We start from the raw sequence: 17427 nt of genomic DNA, 5'->3' as shown, positions 1-17427 counted from the left end.
TAAATATATATATATATATATATATATATTATATATACATATCTAAATAAATTTAGATATATATATATATATATATATATTTATTTATATATTTATTAATTATTTAATTAATTAAACAAATTTAAAAACGAGCTCGTCCATCCGTTCTATATTATCAATTAATAAATTAAAAATAAAATTTAAAGTGGTTAAAATACGCCGGGTTCGGACCGAAAAGCAGGGGGCGCGCGGGGGGTTGCGTGGGTAGTTCGCTTTCCTTTGTCCCGGGGAATGCTCTGGTTACAATTCGCACTTCACTGTGATTACCAACAATTTTTTTGTTACTACTTATATGATATTGACGCGCGCTCGATTTGAATTTGGCGCCGCGGTACCCGATCTAACGAGAGCGACGCTCGTTCTACTCGTTTATGCAAAAAGATATATATATATTGAAATTGTTCATACGGGAGCGAGCGTCGCTTATTGTTTTATTGAAATGTATTTATGTCATGCGATGCGTATGTGTGTATTTTTTGTATATCATGTTTAGCTCCATTGCTGGATGGTAAGTATATAATTGATCTACGTGAAGTGCTCTAACTGTATTTCATGAACTAGACGTTTTAATCATATTTATAGTATATAGATATGTATATGATAACATGTAAAAAATCTATATTTGAATCTCTACGTTTAGATTTGTTATATTACTATCATAATTCAACTTATAATGAAATTCCTCCTGAGTGGAAATAGCTAAAAATATCTACCTAAAAATCAGATCGAATATTTCTGAGCTTTACATATGTATTATAATCGATATTAATTAATGTGTTTTTATGTAAGTTTTTAAAGCGGTATAAAGTAAAGGAATCATATGAAAAATTGAATTGAATTGTACTCATGTAAATAACGTCTTTCAAGTAGTCGCAAAAATTATATTTAGAATCAACTAAAAAATTAGACATACCATCTAAATTCACTTTATTTTAACAATCTCTAATTGTAACTAAGAAACTAAATAATCTGCACATTGAATATTTTATTAAGTGATAAAATGCGAAGAATATTTATAAAATGTTCAAAATCCAAAAATTTGTTTTGTGCATATTTATTGATAAAATTAATATGCCAAAATTTGTCATAAATTAATAATAAATAGTAGTTTTACTCCATTTATTATGTTCAAGTATGAATATCAGCTTAATATCGAATTTGTCATACAAAAAACTAAAGGTCAATTCAACTTTATGCTCCGAGTCTGATTTATAGTACGCATTTGACACCTGTATATATCAAATTATAATACTAACGCATCTCTCGATACACTCGACTCTTTTTGTCAAATAAACAAACTTATTTTAACCCTGTGCGTGAATGTGATAATGGGGCTAGCGATGGTTATACAAATATAATCGGAGGTTCGCGTTCGCATCAAAAGGGGCCGATTACATTTCACGGATTCGTTTTCTTGGTCTGATTACTGTCGTATTTGCGCTTCCATCAAATTTGATGGAGAGTGCGACGGCCACGCCCATCGAAAGGGTTATTTTTTAACGCATGAGCTATAGGAACGCCGAAGTATGCATATTATAATGAAATTTTATCTGCGCGCTTGCATACTAAACAGTCCGATTGTGGTGTCCGTTTAAAATATGTCATTATGCTGCGTTTTACTGTACGTACACTTACGCATATCATATCTAGATAGAAAGTCTTTTAAAGCGTTTGCAATTGTCCGGTAAAAGATAACAAAAAACCGCACTCGCCAGTGAAATTTTCTAGATACGAAGGAATGTAGACGAGCGATAATTAAAGGCTTCTTAAACTGTGCGGTAATGAGCGTAAATTGTTTACTGATACATAAAAAGCTACTATGTAATATATACATATGTACAACCGGTTCGATATTCGACCGGTTTTTCATTATTTTTTATATTCATGTGAATCTATGTTTAAAATAAAATCGATAGTCACGAATTAATTATTGAAAAATTGCAAGAAAAGTATTTATTTCGATATTTACAATAGCAATGAGTCGTTGAGAAATTCAAAAGAAAGGTAGATTTACCTGTTTAAAGATAAACGCTGTATTTAATGGATTCTTATCACTCGAGTGTATCTTTTCAATCTGCAGGTTACTTTTAAATGCGCCCCTCGTATGTTTGCGAGACATCGACCTACCTGTTTATTCGGCCTTGACGACGTTTTGTGTCAAGGTCCCAAACTGCTTAAGAACCGTTTTTGGAGTATATATATATAAACTATATATTATATATAAGGAATTGGATTTGCCATTAAATTGACATCAGCAAAATGCCAAACCTGTATGGTACTTGGTAAAAAAACGCAACTTTTATATTTTAATTTATCTACTTTTGCCATTTTTAAAAAGATCAGCTTGTTCTTTTTTATATTTAGTATCTTGTCCTGGTGACAAAAAATTCAAATCATTTTACAGTGTCATGATAATAAAAAATTTTGCGATCTTCCAATACTCATTTCCGTGAATGTTTTCTCCAAAAAAATGGAAGAGTCTTTCCCACGCGCTCACACACAATGGCCGCAACGACCTTGGTAATTCGCAAAGTGCAGAATTGCGCGCCACATGTCTTAATTCTCACGCGGAGACTGGGATCTTCGTCTGCGGCTAATTCGTACGGTTAACGGTTAACCGCTCGGTTTTCTATCGCAGGTCGCATTCCAGCGATGGAATAATTTCGGGCCGTAATTGGCCGCATGCGGTGCTTTGACACCGTCTACGTCGACGTGCGATCGAAAAGTTCCCGAATTCGACTCTAAGAATATGTTTTAATATGTTAACTGGTTAACTATTAAAAAAAACGGTTGTTATTGAAAAGTTCATTAAAAAGTATTTTGCTAATATTGGACAAAACTAAATTTATATTTTCAGTCGTCTCCTAAACGGGTCGAACCCTGGATTCCGGACGTCATGTTGGACCAGGTTTGACGCGAAGAGGGAAGCGATTGCTTCTTCAATCTTTTCCGTCTAACGTTGGTCGGTAGTTCTCATGGTTTCGAGCTCGTACAAACTCAGCTCGTTCTTGATGATATTATTAGGGTGATCCTTCGAGCAGAAGATATAATTTGGGTCATGTGCATCAGCTTTTATACGCATGGCCAAACTGGGAAGATTTTGTACTTGTCCACTTTCTGCCAATTACGAGTAATGGTTTAGTTGGATTACTTGTATCCCCGTCCGTTATCTAATAACTGATTTTGACCATTGCGCTGTAGTTTGAAACATATTCTATAATACAACAGCGCTTTCCAATTAAAAATATACCGAACAATTATTGTCACGTACGGTCTGCACTAAGCACTAAAAGCCGGTAAGGCAATGATTTTATGATTTTGCACTAAAAGCTTTTAAAATTGCATAGTTTTAGCTTTGCCGATGTAATTTAGATTTGCAATTAAATGCGCAAATCCAAATTACATCGGCAATATCCTTTATATAGTATGATAACTTGCTTGGAAACTTTTTGAACAGGATTAGTGGTCTTCTCCCAAAATGTTCATTATAATTGCAAATATATATCACATATCTAGTTTAAAAAATTTTTGAATAGTCTATGTATATCAGATTCATTGTCAATTTTTTTTTAGGATTTGGTGAATTTGGTAAATTTGGTTTATGATATTAATGAAGGAGAAACATAATTAAACCGAGACAATTATTTTAATTAAACTTAGATTATCATACCGCCTCTCCAAAGTAAACAGGGTAGTAGTATATAATGAAAATCAAGCGTTAAATACTATATGCTTAAACAATAACTTGCTCTTAAGGAGCAGTTTTTTTATATTCATCCAAAATATTTTGACCTAAAAATTTTATTTTTACACTAATCAGAAACTATGCTAAAAACCACTTTAAATTTAATTTTAAAAAAGTTTAGTGGTTTTATATCTATAGCTAAATATATTAAAATTAGTATTCAATATTTTATTTTATTTCTATTAAAATAACACATATATTATATATAAAAGTATAATTGACTATTTATTTATCATTATTGAGTTAGGTAAATTAATGAGACAGCAAAAAATATGTTGTTTCATATATCTATCAAAATTGTTTTTTTGTGCCTCTATTTATAAAACACTGCCATTTTAATTGCATTTCTTAGCGCGCGGAAATATTTTGCTAACTGTTATTTACAGCAACAAAAAGTGGTAAGATATACTTGGTCGCGCAGCGCAAAATTTATGTGTATTTAGAAATGAACCATTGGTTATTTATGGACTTCTCTTGACAATTACGATATTATCCCCATAAATAATACGTTTAAAGACGAGATATATTTTTTCTAAACTGATTTCCCGTCGTATCACGTAGCATATGTTGTACATATCATGTCTAAATGTCAACACATGTTAAACGTCGTGTACTATCGGGTCATTGACCAAAAGCTGAGCCGCTCCTCTTCTTATAAAGCCTAACTTTTGTAAACTTTATATAGTTTTTCAGTGCTCCATGTGTTGTAGTCGTTCTAATTACTATATCCCGGTTGTCGCCCTCTCTATCTTAATCCGTATAGATTATTCTCTCTCCCGCTCTCTCATTTACACACACACTCCTGGCTTAACCCTTTGCCGCCCGCCGGGTCGTTGTCGGTCAGACTTTATCGATTCGCGCGGAGCAACGAACTCCAAGTGCATACAATAGCACAATTTAAAATACTGCTCGTCAACAGGACAATACAAAGTTATCTTTCTGTGCATTAAAATATCGCGTTTAATAATTGGTAGTTTTACGACTATTCGTTGTAATATAAATATTATTATGCTTTATAATATAAATCATGTAAATATATAATATGTGGATACAATGAAGTTCATAGGGAAAAATTTCATTGAAAATTTTTTTTTTAAATTCGCAATTTTATTATTATTATTATAATGTATTTTACAATATAAAAAATGTATGTGGTACAAAAACCATACATACTAAGATTTTTTTATCAAATCTTGTATGCAAAAAAACTTTTTAAGAAATAAAATAGATGCGAAATTAATAAAACATATTATCTAATTTTGAAAATTTATTAATCTATAAAAATTCCATAAAATACCATCGCAACATATTAACGTATTGCGTCATGATAGTCAAAAACAGAAAATATATATTAAAATAAATTTGAGTGATTAATTTCCGACTCGTATGTCAATAATGAACATAGAAACAACAATGGTACCAAGATGTATCTTTGCGGTACTACAGATGAGAGATTATATCGTTCTTAAAATAAGGTTTATACTTGACAATCTGATATCTATTAGTCAAATAACTTTGTAAGACAAGTAAATCATGATTGACTTTTCAAAATATGTGTATATAACATCCACGTCCATGACTTTTAAACAAAGCTAAAAAAAACATTTGATTAGCGACATTGCATTGCAATGCTTAAAATATATTTATATAATATTTCAAATATTTTTTCTGTTGCTGAAAGCAACGCTACTGGCATGTAATTATTGTTACACAGCCTCAATCAATGTGAATTTATGGATTTTCCAAAACTCTGGATAACAGAAGGATCTCAAATTATGTATAAACCGAAACGTGTTCATAAAACCAGACTTGCATCATTTCAGAATGTATACTGGGTATTTTGTAATTTCTGACAGATATTTTCCAACGCCATTTTTGATTTTTAAGATTGTAGATCTGAAAGATGCTGGATTCTTTGATACGTACAATGTACATTGCATATGCGTTTTTTTTAATAAAATTGTACTTATCCATGCACAAATATAATTAATTAACCACAGAGTTTAATGCTTTTTTTAGAACTAACTAGCATATCTGTGTCATGGCGTGCGAATTTTATTCTGTCAAATATTCGGCGAGAGCACGTAGAACGCGCGGTTAACCACAGTGAGTAAAGTGCATTGAATTCCTCGACTAGAGTATCTCTTCACTGAGAAACGGGTTCAATCGAATTAGTGTTGGATGTAAGACGGGTAAAACTCGATTAAATATACATACATATACGTAGATAATAGGGTGTGCAAAAATAACAGCAAGTTAAAATTAAATCAGTGTTAAAACATGTGTTTAAAAAGTGCATTAGTTATTAAAAAATATATAAAAGTGGTGCTACTGTTTCTCGGATCATCATTGCCTTTGTGAGTATGAATTTAAAAATTATTTTTAGTATGATATTTTTTGTTGAGCTTACTCTATGGTGCCACTCATGTGTGCTACATAGCGTGTACGAAGTCATTTCCAGTAATGCTTCAGCGGTACATCGATTCATCGTAATGAAATATTTCAATAACGTTCGAAATCATTTCATCTTATGTTTGCTTTACATCACAGAATGCATATTTTGCATCTAAAGTTCACTGTCCAATCTGTACGGAGATTAAATTCGAACGTTTATGGAGAATATAAATGTCAGCAGTAAAATATGACAACCATTGACTCTTAAGTTAAGTGGCTTTTATTATTCGATCAACCAATGTGTACTATCATTGGATATCATTTGGATGTAATTTATACACCTTGTACGATAAACCATTCTTCAGCTATAAATTAACGTCTTAAACGTTTCTAATCTATTGATATATAACTAATCTGTTAATTTTAAAACTATATCTCTCGCATTCGAACAATAGCACATCACGAATTTAATTCCGGTCTGAAGATGTAAGTGCTTGCTTATGAGAACATCTGTCTTGTCTTCTAGTAATTTAACCTCTTCGCCGGAGTGTATTCTGTCGTTTATCCAACAACCGAAGTATTTAAAACGCTTCACCCTTTCAATTCTATCTCTGTCTACTTTTATGCTTATCGGTCCCACGAGGAGCTTGCTTATTAAAAGTTTGTTTCATCGATGTTTATTCGTATGACATTTAACCATTATTTATTTACATTTAAAGATCGTCAACGGTCTCGGGAAATATTGCAGTGTCATCAGTGATTTTTTTAATATGGTAAATAACTGCTGATTGATACAGATTTTTGTCGAGTCTTACATCTGCCAGATAAAACTCAACTCAAAATGTATAAAGCAGTTGTAAACAGGTTTACGTTAAGCAGCGTATGCATGCTTCTCGTCCTTACTAAATCCATTGTTTCGTACCAATAACTTAATTCTTAACAATAAATTCTTTCTTGAATAATTTTTACTTAATAGTGTGTATTTACGCCTTATTCCTAAGAATATATTTAGGAGTTAGTGTAGGGCTAGTTTCATATCCATCGCGATATTAAAAGACAATAAGATAGTTATTCTACATTTGCTGAGTATTTTGTAATTTTTGATGTATGCTTTATTAATCTTCCATATAAACATTTCGCATCTGGACAAAGTAAACTAAATTTTGAATAATTAGGGCTTACAAAAAATATGGCAATTTTTGAAGGCAAAAAAATACTATTTTCTTATTATCTTCATTTTTAAACAACATAGAAAATTTTCAGTAAAAAATATGGAATTCAAAAACTTCGGATTTTTATTTATTAATCAAACATTAAATATATTTCATTAATTATGTGGGGGCCTCTGAACTTTCAATGAAATTTTCGATGACATTTCGGGGGTATCTCGGCTATAACTTGCCGGATGTTTGTTTGTAGGTACTCCAATCATCCAATATATGTATATTATTGAAAGCTCGAGATTCATCGCGATTATTTTTTTTTAAAAATCGTAAATTTTCAGGAACTGAAAATTTAGGATTTTTAAACTATTCTATCGTAATCTTAGAACTACATTAATATTTAGATAAAAAGAAATCGCTCACCTGGGCAGATTTCAAAAATGTATGGGAGCTTTTCACAGAATTTAAATTATAAAATTTGTCTGTCACCATCTCTAAATCTCATTTTTTTGATAATCTATAAAGGTTATTTTTATCTTTATCTTGTTTGAAATATGTAAAATGTAAATTGAAAACAGCTGATTTTGACAATTTGGGTATAAATACGGAAGCCCAAAACTCCTTTGTAACTCGATCCTCTGTGATCAATCGAAGCAAATCGATCCATACTGGTACTTTGATTATTCAACAATCATCCAGTTTTCTGTTCATCAATAATATTAAAGTATCTACAAAAATATACTGTATTATAAAAAAGTGAAAAATGAAAAACACCGAGAAAACAGAATGTCTAACTGTAACCTCTTATATATATATATGACTATATATGGAATAATTATATCAAATTTAATCATATGTATTGTGAAATCCAATTATGGTTGCGTTGTAAAATATTGAAATTATTGATATAGCAACTAATAAAACATTATCATAAAATAAATTATTAGCAATATCATTTATAAATTAATTGAATATAATAGTTCTAGGATGTGAATTTCCACTATTTAACATTTTTATTATTTCAGTATACTCTTATATTATTTAAATCACTTTCGACCTTACTGAACCAAATACTGATCAAAACACGTTATCAAATGCTTTCTTAAAATCAAGATAATAGATACAATATTATAAATAATGTACATATGTAAACAAACCATTTTTAACCTTTTTTACCAATGATACGAAGCTCTAATTCTCTTTTAGTGATAACATGAAATTTACTGACACAATGACAAACATGTCCGACGTGTTCGATAAGTAAATTATTTTCTTCGCCAATCATGCTGCGAGTAGCAGTAGATATTACTGACCAATTTTGATTAATTTATTTTTCAATTTTGTTCTGAATATTTGTTGTTTTCAACACCAGTGATCGTCATCCCTGATATTGCGTATAGCCGTTGGAGGCTTTTTTGGGAAACATTCCATACGAGCGAATCTCGTCGCTCAAATTCAGCGTGTTTTATAGTTGACTTGTTCCTCTCATCTCACACGAGTGTACATACGCATATGTGTGTGTATCGCGTGCGTTTTCAGATCGGAACGAAACGAAAAGATGATCTACATTGGCTGTCAGTCGGTGCATATAGCAAAGCAGTCAGTGGTGTCTGAGGGTCATTGACTTGGCGCGTCAAGTGCCTTGGGACCTTCTTCTGTGAAAAAAATAAGATACCCAGAGCCGCCGGACGAAGGTCGCTCTTGCTTCGGGCGTATATGCACATACGTATGTATCCAGAATCCGTTGCCGAATGTCATTTCGCAGTTGCAGCGATCGCCAACTTCTACTGTGCGTGACTCACATGAGCTCTACACGGTTAAACCCTCCGCTGGAGTGTGACTCATTGCGATGGGGTGGAACTGACCCGCATATTCGATAATTAACAAATTGACGGCGCAGTACTGCTTGTACGAAAACTGTAAAATTGTACTTATCGTGGTTCCTAATCTTTAGGCTTATATAAAAGTTAAGGATCTTGACCCACATTCTTCGTTGGCTCAAGAACTTAATGTAATATACCGAATGATGATTTATTTATTTATTTATTAAAATTATAACCATCGTGACCTGACAGGCAAACCCAATGCGTCACGATAGTCAAAAGTACTAATACATCATAATACATACAAATATAAACAAGACAAAACAACAGACACAAATCACCTCAACAGGTGTGCATTGTCCCATACGAACTGAACCAAAACTCCATAAGTGCAACAGAAAATGTCAATATTACTATGGACAGAATTGAGCAGATAAATAGCCTTGGCCAGAGAAGAGTTGGCAAGTGCTCCAGTTCTACACTTAACAGGCAAGAATAGTGGACGCGACCGAGAACTATATCCACCTTCAGGAGCCCACATTTGAAGCTGCTCGAGCACTGAAGGATTGTCAACGATGCCCTTGAGCAATTTCCAGAAGTGTTTAATTACATAAACGCTTCTGCGAGTCGACAAAGAAACGTATCCCAGGGCTCCCAAAATAAAAGCACTGGGAAACAAGAACGGATAATACCCGTATTCCTTCAAGTATAAATATCGAAGAAATTTACGTTGTACTTTTTCCAGCTTCAATTCATTACATTGATTCATTACGCCTGGGATCCAAATGATGGAGCTAGTTTCTAGTATGCTGCGGACTAGAGTATCATAAAGAGTGCGCAATACTAAAGTATTCCTGAAGTAACGCGCATTTCTCAAGATAAAACCGAGCATTTTTAAGGATTTGCTATGAGTCTCTGCAATGTGCTGGCTAAATTTCCAACGTTCTTCGAAAGTCAAAATAAAACTTTTAATAACTAAATGACATGAATAACTAAAGTATATAGATCTGATTTTATTTTTTGTAAATAAAATTTAAATTCTGATGAAATAGTATATATTTTGGATTTTGAAAAAGTACTATATGAATAAGGTCTATACCCAAAGAGGGAAACGTTTGAGTAGCCATGATTTTGAAATAAGATGGCGGATTAGACTGAATTAAACTTTGCCGATATATGTATGTTCAAATTTAGCATAGATTTTTTTTTGAATTCGCGTCATAAGTCCTTCAACAATTTTTTTAGGAAGTACTTCTTTAAAAAATCTACCTGAAATGTATGTGTTATTTATTAATTTGTAGTATACATACAAATAAACTTCTATTGATATTCATATCCAAGTGCTCCTTCCTTAATTCATTGTACTGGTATTTCATGCAGCAATGTGACAATGTTAATTTTATTTCCTTGCATTTTTGATGCTTCATTAGAAATATTAATGAGAGTTAATATTAAAATTATTATCAAAAAACACATACTGATAAAAGTATTATATCCCCCTGTTATTCGATCCACCCTTTGTGAGCTAAATTCGTATGAAAAAGTCCCCTATGAGATGTTTCTCATGCATTAAACTATTATGGTTATTATGAGGGCAATACAATGAGAATCTGTGGTTTGATATCATTTTACTTTAACTTTCAAACGTCTGTCGTAGCTACTTTAACCGCGTTCTATTTAACGCTTTCAATCTATACATAAATATTAAAACGACAATTTTACTACCCATTACGCAAATCGTTAATAAACAACGAGCAGATGAAAACTTTCGAAACGCATTCGGACGTAGGAGTGGCCGTTTTAACTCAAAAATGCCGAATGCGCTAGAAAGTAGCACTAGTAGTTATCGAAAGTCAATTGCACAGACGGAAAATTCCGGAGAAAAGGTTGTTAAAATTCCACTGGAATCTCATCGGTGACGACTCATGTGTTTTGACGGAAACCGTACGATATAACTGGAGATAGCTAACTGTGCATGTTTATTGTAGATAATGCGTTGTATTATTTCCGATGCATTCGGATGTGAAAGCGTTGGAAAAACAACACAAATTGTGTGGTGTATGAATTATCTGATCTTATATGGATGAAATGAAAACGCAGTCAAATTTTGTGCAGAATGAATATATACAGAAATCAGCTTTTAGCTTTTATATTTACTGTCACAAGATGGTTACGATTAATTGTTATAAAATGATAAGAAGCCCGCGTTGTGTTCACACTTGAATCGTATCCTTCGAGTTAGTGCTATTAAATGAAAGTTTATTTAAAGTACTCTCCACTTATATCATATTATCTTATAATGGTTTTGTAAAATTATATTATAAAAACATTAATGAATGGAAAACGCGCTCCGATTCCAGCTCTAACAGCCGCGACGCGAAATTTTAAATGAATGAATAAAAGGCGTTTATCAGTGGTTTAAAAACATTTTTGTTAATGTGTGATATATGAGAATCAAATGTTCCGTTTCATATTGATTTGATGAAAGGTCACAGTAAAAATAGCATTACAACTCAAATCGGCCATGTCGCTCTCACACTCGTATGTGCAGTATGTCAGTTGAATTTTATGTTTCCGTTGCGGATTCTGCAACTGCTCCACTAATCGGCTTAGAACTTTTGGAAAGCGCTGATAGATCAAATAGTTTCATTTGTCGTTTGCGCTCAATTTTGCGCAACAACGACATGCGATACTCAGATTTCACAAACTAGATGAAAACGATACACACAACACTCGCACACAATCGATCTATTTGCTAATTTCTCTTCTCTACTATCGTTTACTTCCACGGTAACTAAATACGTCAAAGCAATCGCACATATCTTATAGTGTTATCTCATATTCAGAGATCACAGTCTGTAGTCAGTATTTATCAAAATCATTTTATTGGTTTTCATTTCTAAAAAGGTGCATCAACTATTTTTGTCGAATTGCTATGTCAAATGCAGGAAACTTGATTATTAATGTGTATAATGTGTACTTGTAAGTAGTTCTAAAAGTATGTATATTTAAGAATAGAAGTAGTTTTTAGATTAGTAGAATAATATTTTTAGTTTACTGTATCAAGTTGTTCTACAACAAAGTATTTTATTTTATAAATGATTAAAAGCTTTGACAATAAAATAGTTTAATTATCTATACACTTCAACAGTTGTGTCACAGAGTAACAAGTTGCCTCTGAAAGTATTTTTGCCATCTCTTTCTCAGATAAATGTATCTTTCCGAGAAAAATTTGAAATTGACAAATTAACAAAAAAATATGCTGTTAGCCTTTTTTGTTAAAAATTAAAATTGCACCTAATATTTTTTAAATGTTTTACAATCGCTGCATAAGAAAGGGTATGTCCGTGCCTAATGTTTGAAAATATACATGCTTTCTTGGAAGCTTTTAATAGATCTCGGAAGTTTTGAGTGGCAAAAATTGTTCTAAATATTCTTAATCTTTGCTTCAAAAAAACGAATTCAATTTATTTCAAGTACGAATAATTGAGAGTAAACTGTATTTCAATGAGAGCTAAATATGTCATTTTAGGCAAGAATATGATTTATTATATATACAGGCGGCCCTCTACTTTCGCACATAATTGTTTCCTGAAAATGTGAGCGAATGTTCAATGTTCGAAATTAGAGGGAAGTAAATTTATCAAGTAATATAAGATGTTTAAGAGGCCTTTAAGTGTTTCCTTTGAAAAGTTATCAAGAGTTAACTGTTTTCCACTATTCTTTTTCTTTTCTTCATATAGTATTTTATAACATGCTATGTCTTTATTGATCGCCCTACGCACTTGAGATATGCGTTCTCCATTGGGATCACAATCTTCCATAATATTTAAAAATTTGACTTCATTCACATTTTTCATTGTTAAAGAATAAGAAAGAGGAATATTCTCCATCTTCAATAATTTTGGATAATTAGGAAATAAATTCGTTTGCTGAAGTTTTTTCTTTTTTACACTTATGGTTATAATTTTTTCTATTTAAATGTGCGAAATAGCGAATTGTGCGAAAGTCGAGTCGTTTTTATGTCGAAATGATTTTATTTACATAAAATATTATGTGATTAAAAAAAATGAAATATCATCTTACAAAGCAGATATTGTCTTTTCGATTTAAGATTTCTAAATGACCTAGTATTAAACAGAAAGGATTCATTGTAGTGCTAGAATTTACTGTAGCTTTTCTTATCATAAAAAATAATATACATATATTAAATGAAACATGCATAAACTACTATCAAATTTTGTAACATTTTTATCATCAGCTGTGTATCTCAATTAACGCCTTACTGTCTTTGGGCGTTTATGTAATTGTAAATGAGATTTACATTTCTGATATTTTTTATTTTGAAGCATGTAAATTAGTAGTACTAATGTTTTTTTAACCAAAAAAATAGTATTCATACAATATCGCACACTGTTGAATAAATACAGAGTTTTATTATAATAACGTGCAATCGTATCGCATAAATATAATTACACCTTTCACTTATGATCGTGGGTTATTATTTACAGTCGATTGAGATTCCGTTTACAACCGCAAATAAGTGTGTGTCGGCTAATGAACACTCCCGACACTCTCATTACGAATGTTGTCTGTTTAAAGATATACTGTGACGTCAAGGGGCTTTGTGTACGTTTTTTGTTATTACTTTTATACACGTAGTGCGTCCATTGACTTCTTCTGGACAACGACTGCAGCGCGATTATAAATAATGGAATGCAAATGCTTGTTGTGTATACTGTTAGTTAATTTTGATAATGATTGACAAAATTTGGCATATCCTGTTTGTCCGCTGAATGTATAATATAATACATTCATACAAATACATGTATAAGCATTACAATTGTTCTGAATTGGGACGTTTTGCAAATTTAACGCTTCAAATATCTTTATTCTTCATAGTCGACAAAAAGTTTTCTCATTTATATCCCGATCCAACCATGTGACTTTCCCTTTGCAATATACATATGTACGTCCGAAGAACTGGAGAATTATCTGTGTGAATTTCGCCGAGAGCCATTTATGAATACACAACTATTGTGTGGATACTGGTTTTACCGAGACTTTCCGAGGGCTCTTAATCTTTTGCTTCATCCCCTCTTTCACAATTATCATAATTACATTAAAATATAATTACACTCTCCCTTCCCAAGATGGTTTAATCACGCTTTAATGTTTTATTTTCATCATTCTTTATCTCTAACAGATAACAATTAGATATTCTTCAAAAATATTATCATAATAAATTACTTCAAACAGTTCAACGTTACTAGTATTGATTTAAAAGTCAATACTAGCCATTGAAAAGTCCACAGCTGCACAATATGAACTCAGTAATATGAATAATATATGGAATTTCGGCAATTTTTTAACATTATTTTGTTCGTTGGCTACTATTTCTTATGGACAATATAAATTTCGCAAAAAAGGGCATGTATTTAATTGATCGGTATATTGCATAAAAAATAATGCACATGTGTTTTTAGGTCAGTTTTTGTAGTTTTTAGAAAGTACAAATTTTAAAATATTATACATAAAGGAATACTTTACAAATAGTCTGGATAATAATTAATTTGGATTGGAGTCTCTAAGCACAACACAGATCATTTTGGGCCTTTAATTTACTAAGCTGCTTGATTTTATTTCCATCAAAATTTAAAAGCCTGACTCACAGAGATAAGATAATAATGCACGGATAGCTTCATTAATACATTTTTAAACTGAACATTCAAATACATTACGATCATATTATCTATAATCCTTCATTAAGGGCTGAACTAATTTACAAGGCTGTATTTTTTTTTAATTCTTTAATTTTTTCAAACATCAAAATTTTTTTATCCTCATTCTCCATTAAAGTTTTAGATCAGTGGTGGAACTGAAATCACGAGGTGGGCCAACTGAAATCACGAGGTGGGCCAAATAAAATAATGCATGTCTTTGAAGGGCCACACATAAATATTTTTCAACTTAATAGTAATCTGAAATTAAGATATAGTATTTTATTATTTTTTAAAATCGTTTTAACATTTATTTTTTATTACATGATAATTTTTTGGTGTCGAACGCTATGAAAATGTAAAACAAATCAAAACTTCAAAAGGACCAATTAAAACCTTCAAGTGGGCCACTTATGGACCGCGAGACATGGTTTGGCCGTGACTGCTTTAGATGTTTGTATTATTTCCTTAATCTGAAGATTCAGTTTAATGAGCTAGTCAAAAATATCAATTAAATAGACAAGACGCATGATTCATTCCTCAGCATCTAATTAAGCTAAAAATTCCAACTTACCCTGAACTTCAAAAAGGCTCATCTCTAAACTTACATATCCTCTTGGAAGTCCTACAAATATTTGTGTGGAAAAGGAGCAAATAACTAACGACATTCGTGTTTAATCTAAAAGCAAAAATAATTTTCAATAAAGTATTTTTATTTTTTCTGTAGCATTATTTTTTTATTAATTAACTTTTTATAAATGATTCAATTTTTCTATAATGTGACTTTAATCTGTTGTTTTTCTAAAGCTTTAAATATTTATTGGTTAAGTATTAAAAATATAACTATTATGTTCTAGTAGCAGCAACCCTCAACATCTATTGATAGTATTTTTAAAATAAGTTTATATTAAATATTCCTGCTGCAGAAAAAACTACAATTTGGTATCCTAAAAAATCCATAATAAATTACTTTAGACAAACTTAAAATTAAACATTCTTCGTATTGATTTTTGAAAAATGTCACAGTAGCATAATATTAACACGGATATATAAATTTTCTTGAATTTTGGCAATTGTAAAGTGTTATTATAATTATTTTTAACATTTTGAATATAGATAGATAGATATAATTCAATATAGAAATGGTAATCAAAATTAAAGTAAACACAAAAAATAACTATATTTACATATTATACATAAATAAAAACACGAAAATTATCCCAGCATAAAATTATATTGTTTGCAAAATTATCGCGTTTGTTATTTACTTTCTGAAATACAAAGTATAAGGTTTTTATACTTTGTTTTTATATAAATAGGTTTTTATATAAAACACGTTATATACTTAGGTTTTTATATAAAACATACGTTAAATGATATAATTTATTTTAAAAAGCGAAATACAGGTGAGATTTCGCGCAGCTGTTTTACTACATTTTATGTTTAGTGTATCGTAAAATATGAATATTCTGTCATATCAAACTTACTACTTAAAATCGAAACTGCAAATGGATTATGCAGCATAACCTTCATTCCACAAAGCCATAAAGAAGTCGACTTACATAGTAAATAAATATATTGCCGTAATATCGATGTACTACCATAGAAATAAATTGAATTATTAATACCGAAATATTAATAATTCTATTTCATTGCGTACTACAACATTGTTTTCTTTGGTCTTTGCAATGCCTATACGTCTGGCTTATCGATTTACTATTGCTCCAAATAGACGTATTCCATTTTGACAATATTCTTCTTTATCAAAGAAAAATTAGCTATATGAACTTTCAGTAATTTGATAATGTTTTCAATAGCAGCGGTCAATATTTTTTGTGGGTTTTCAAAGCCTATAGCTTAAACAATATCATTGATTGTAACTTGTCATATACAGATTCTCTCACGATTACGTATGTAGCTCTAATGATATTATTATCTGTATTTATTTTTATGTTGGAGTACTAGTGCGTGCTTCTTTTTGTTTACTTACATATTTTTTATACATAATAGAATCATAATAAAATAAACCTTTCACGATCGCACCGTGCGCTTAGTTTGTTAATTGTTGCTTGTGCGCTCTTCTCGTTTATTGATTGAAATGTCCATCGCTTTCAAATGCACTCAATGTAATATAAATAAATATATTGGCTGACGCGCAAACAAATTTCTGCATATTTTCTGAAGCATACAAAGTAATCCTGGTGAACATTTTGTCGGTGACAGATCCTGGCTGCACCGCAGTGAGCCGTCGACCGCAATCGTCTAACGAAATCCACTCCCCGATTATGTAAGGCTTCATCATATAATACATTCAATATATGTATGTATGTATTGTATCTATCATAAAAAGAGAAATAAAACGAATGGGATCTTATAATAAATTTAATAGATTTTTCTCTCTATTTCTTTCACACGGTAAATAAATCCAATGTATGTAATAATGGTTAAAACCAGGTCCATGTTTTCTTTCGTCATTGGGCTGTTGATAATGCAGTGGTACATTTAGTAAAAATAAGATTTTTTCTGTCTGAAATAAAATTTGA

At 31.2% G+C, this 17427-nt stretch overlaps 1 protein-coding gene and 1 long non-coding RNA gene across 2 annotated transcripts in view; both read left to right on the top strand.

Annotated features, from left to right (window-relative positions):
- Positions 1-17427, top strand: part of fax (failed axon connections) — a 38052-nt gene that overhangs the window by 456 nt on the left and 20169 nt on the right. The window lies entirely within an intron of this gene.
- LOC148234222 (uncharacterized) lies at positions 63-15389 on the top strand. The gene is made up of 2 exons (XR_015810092.1): positions 63-5890; positions 6012-15389. It is a non-coding gene; the product is annotated as an uncharacterized LOC148234222 (long non-coding RNA).

This window comes from Plectrocnemia conspersa, unplaced genomic scaffold, assembly GCF_051122295.1.
Source record: "Plectrocnemia conspersa isolate PC_06_02 unplaced genomic scaffold, ASM5112229v1 ptg000006l, whole genome shotgun sequence".
NCBI lineage: Eukaryota > Metazoa > Arthropoda > Insecta > Trichoptera > Polycentropodidae > Plectrocnemia > Plectrocnemia conspersa.
The sequence above is the reverse complement of the archived record's forward strand: the minus strand, read 5'-3'. Positions and strand labels throughout refer to the sequence as shown.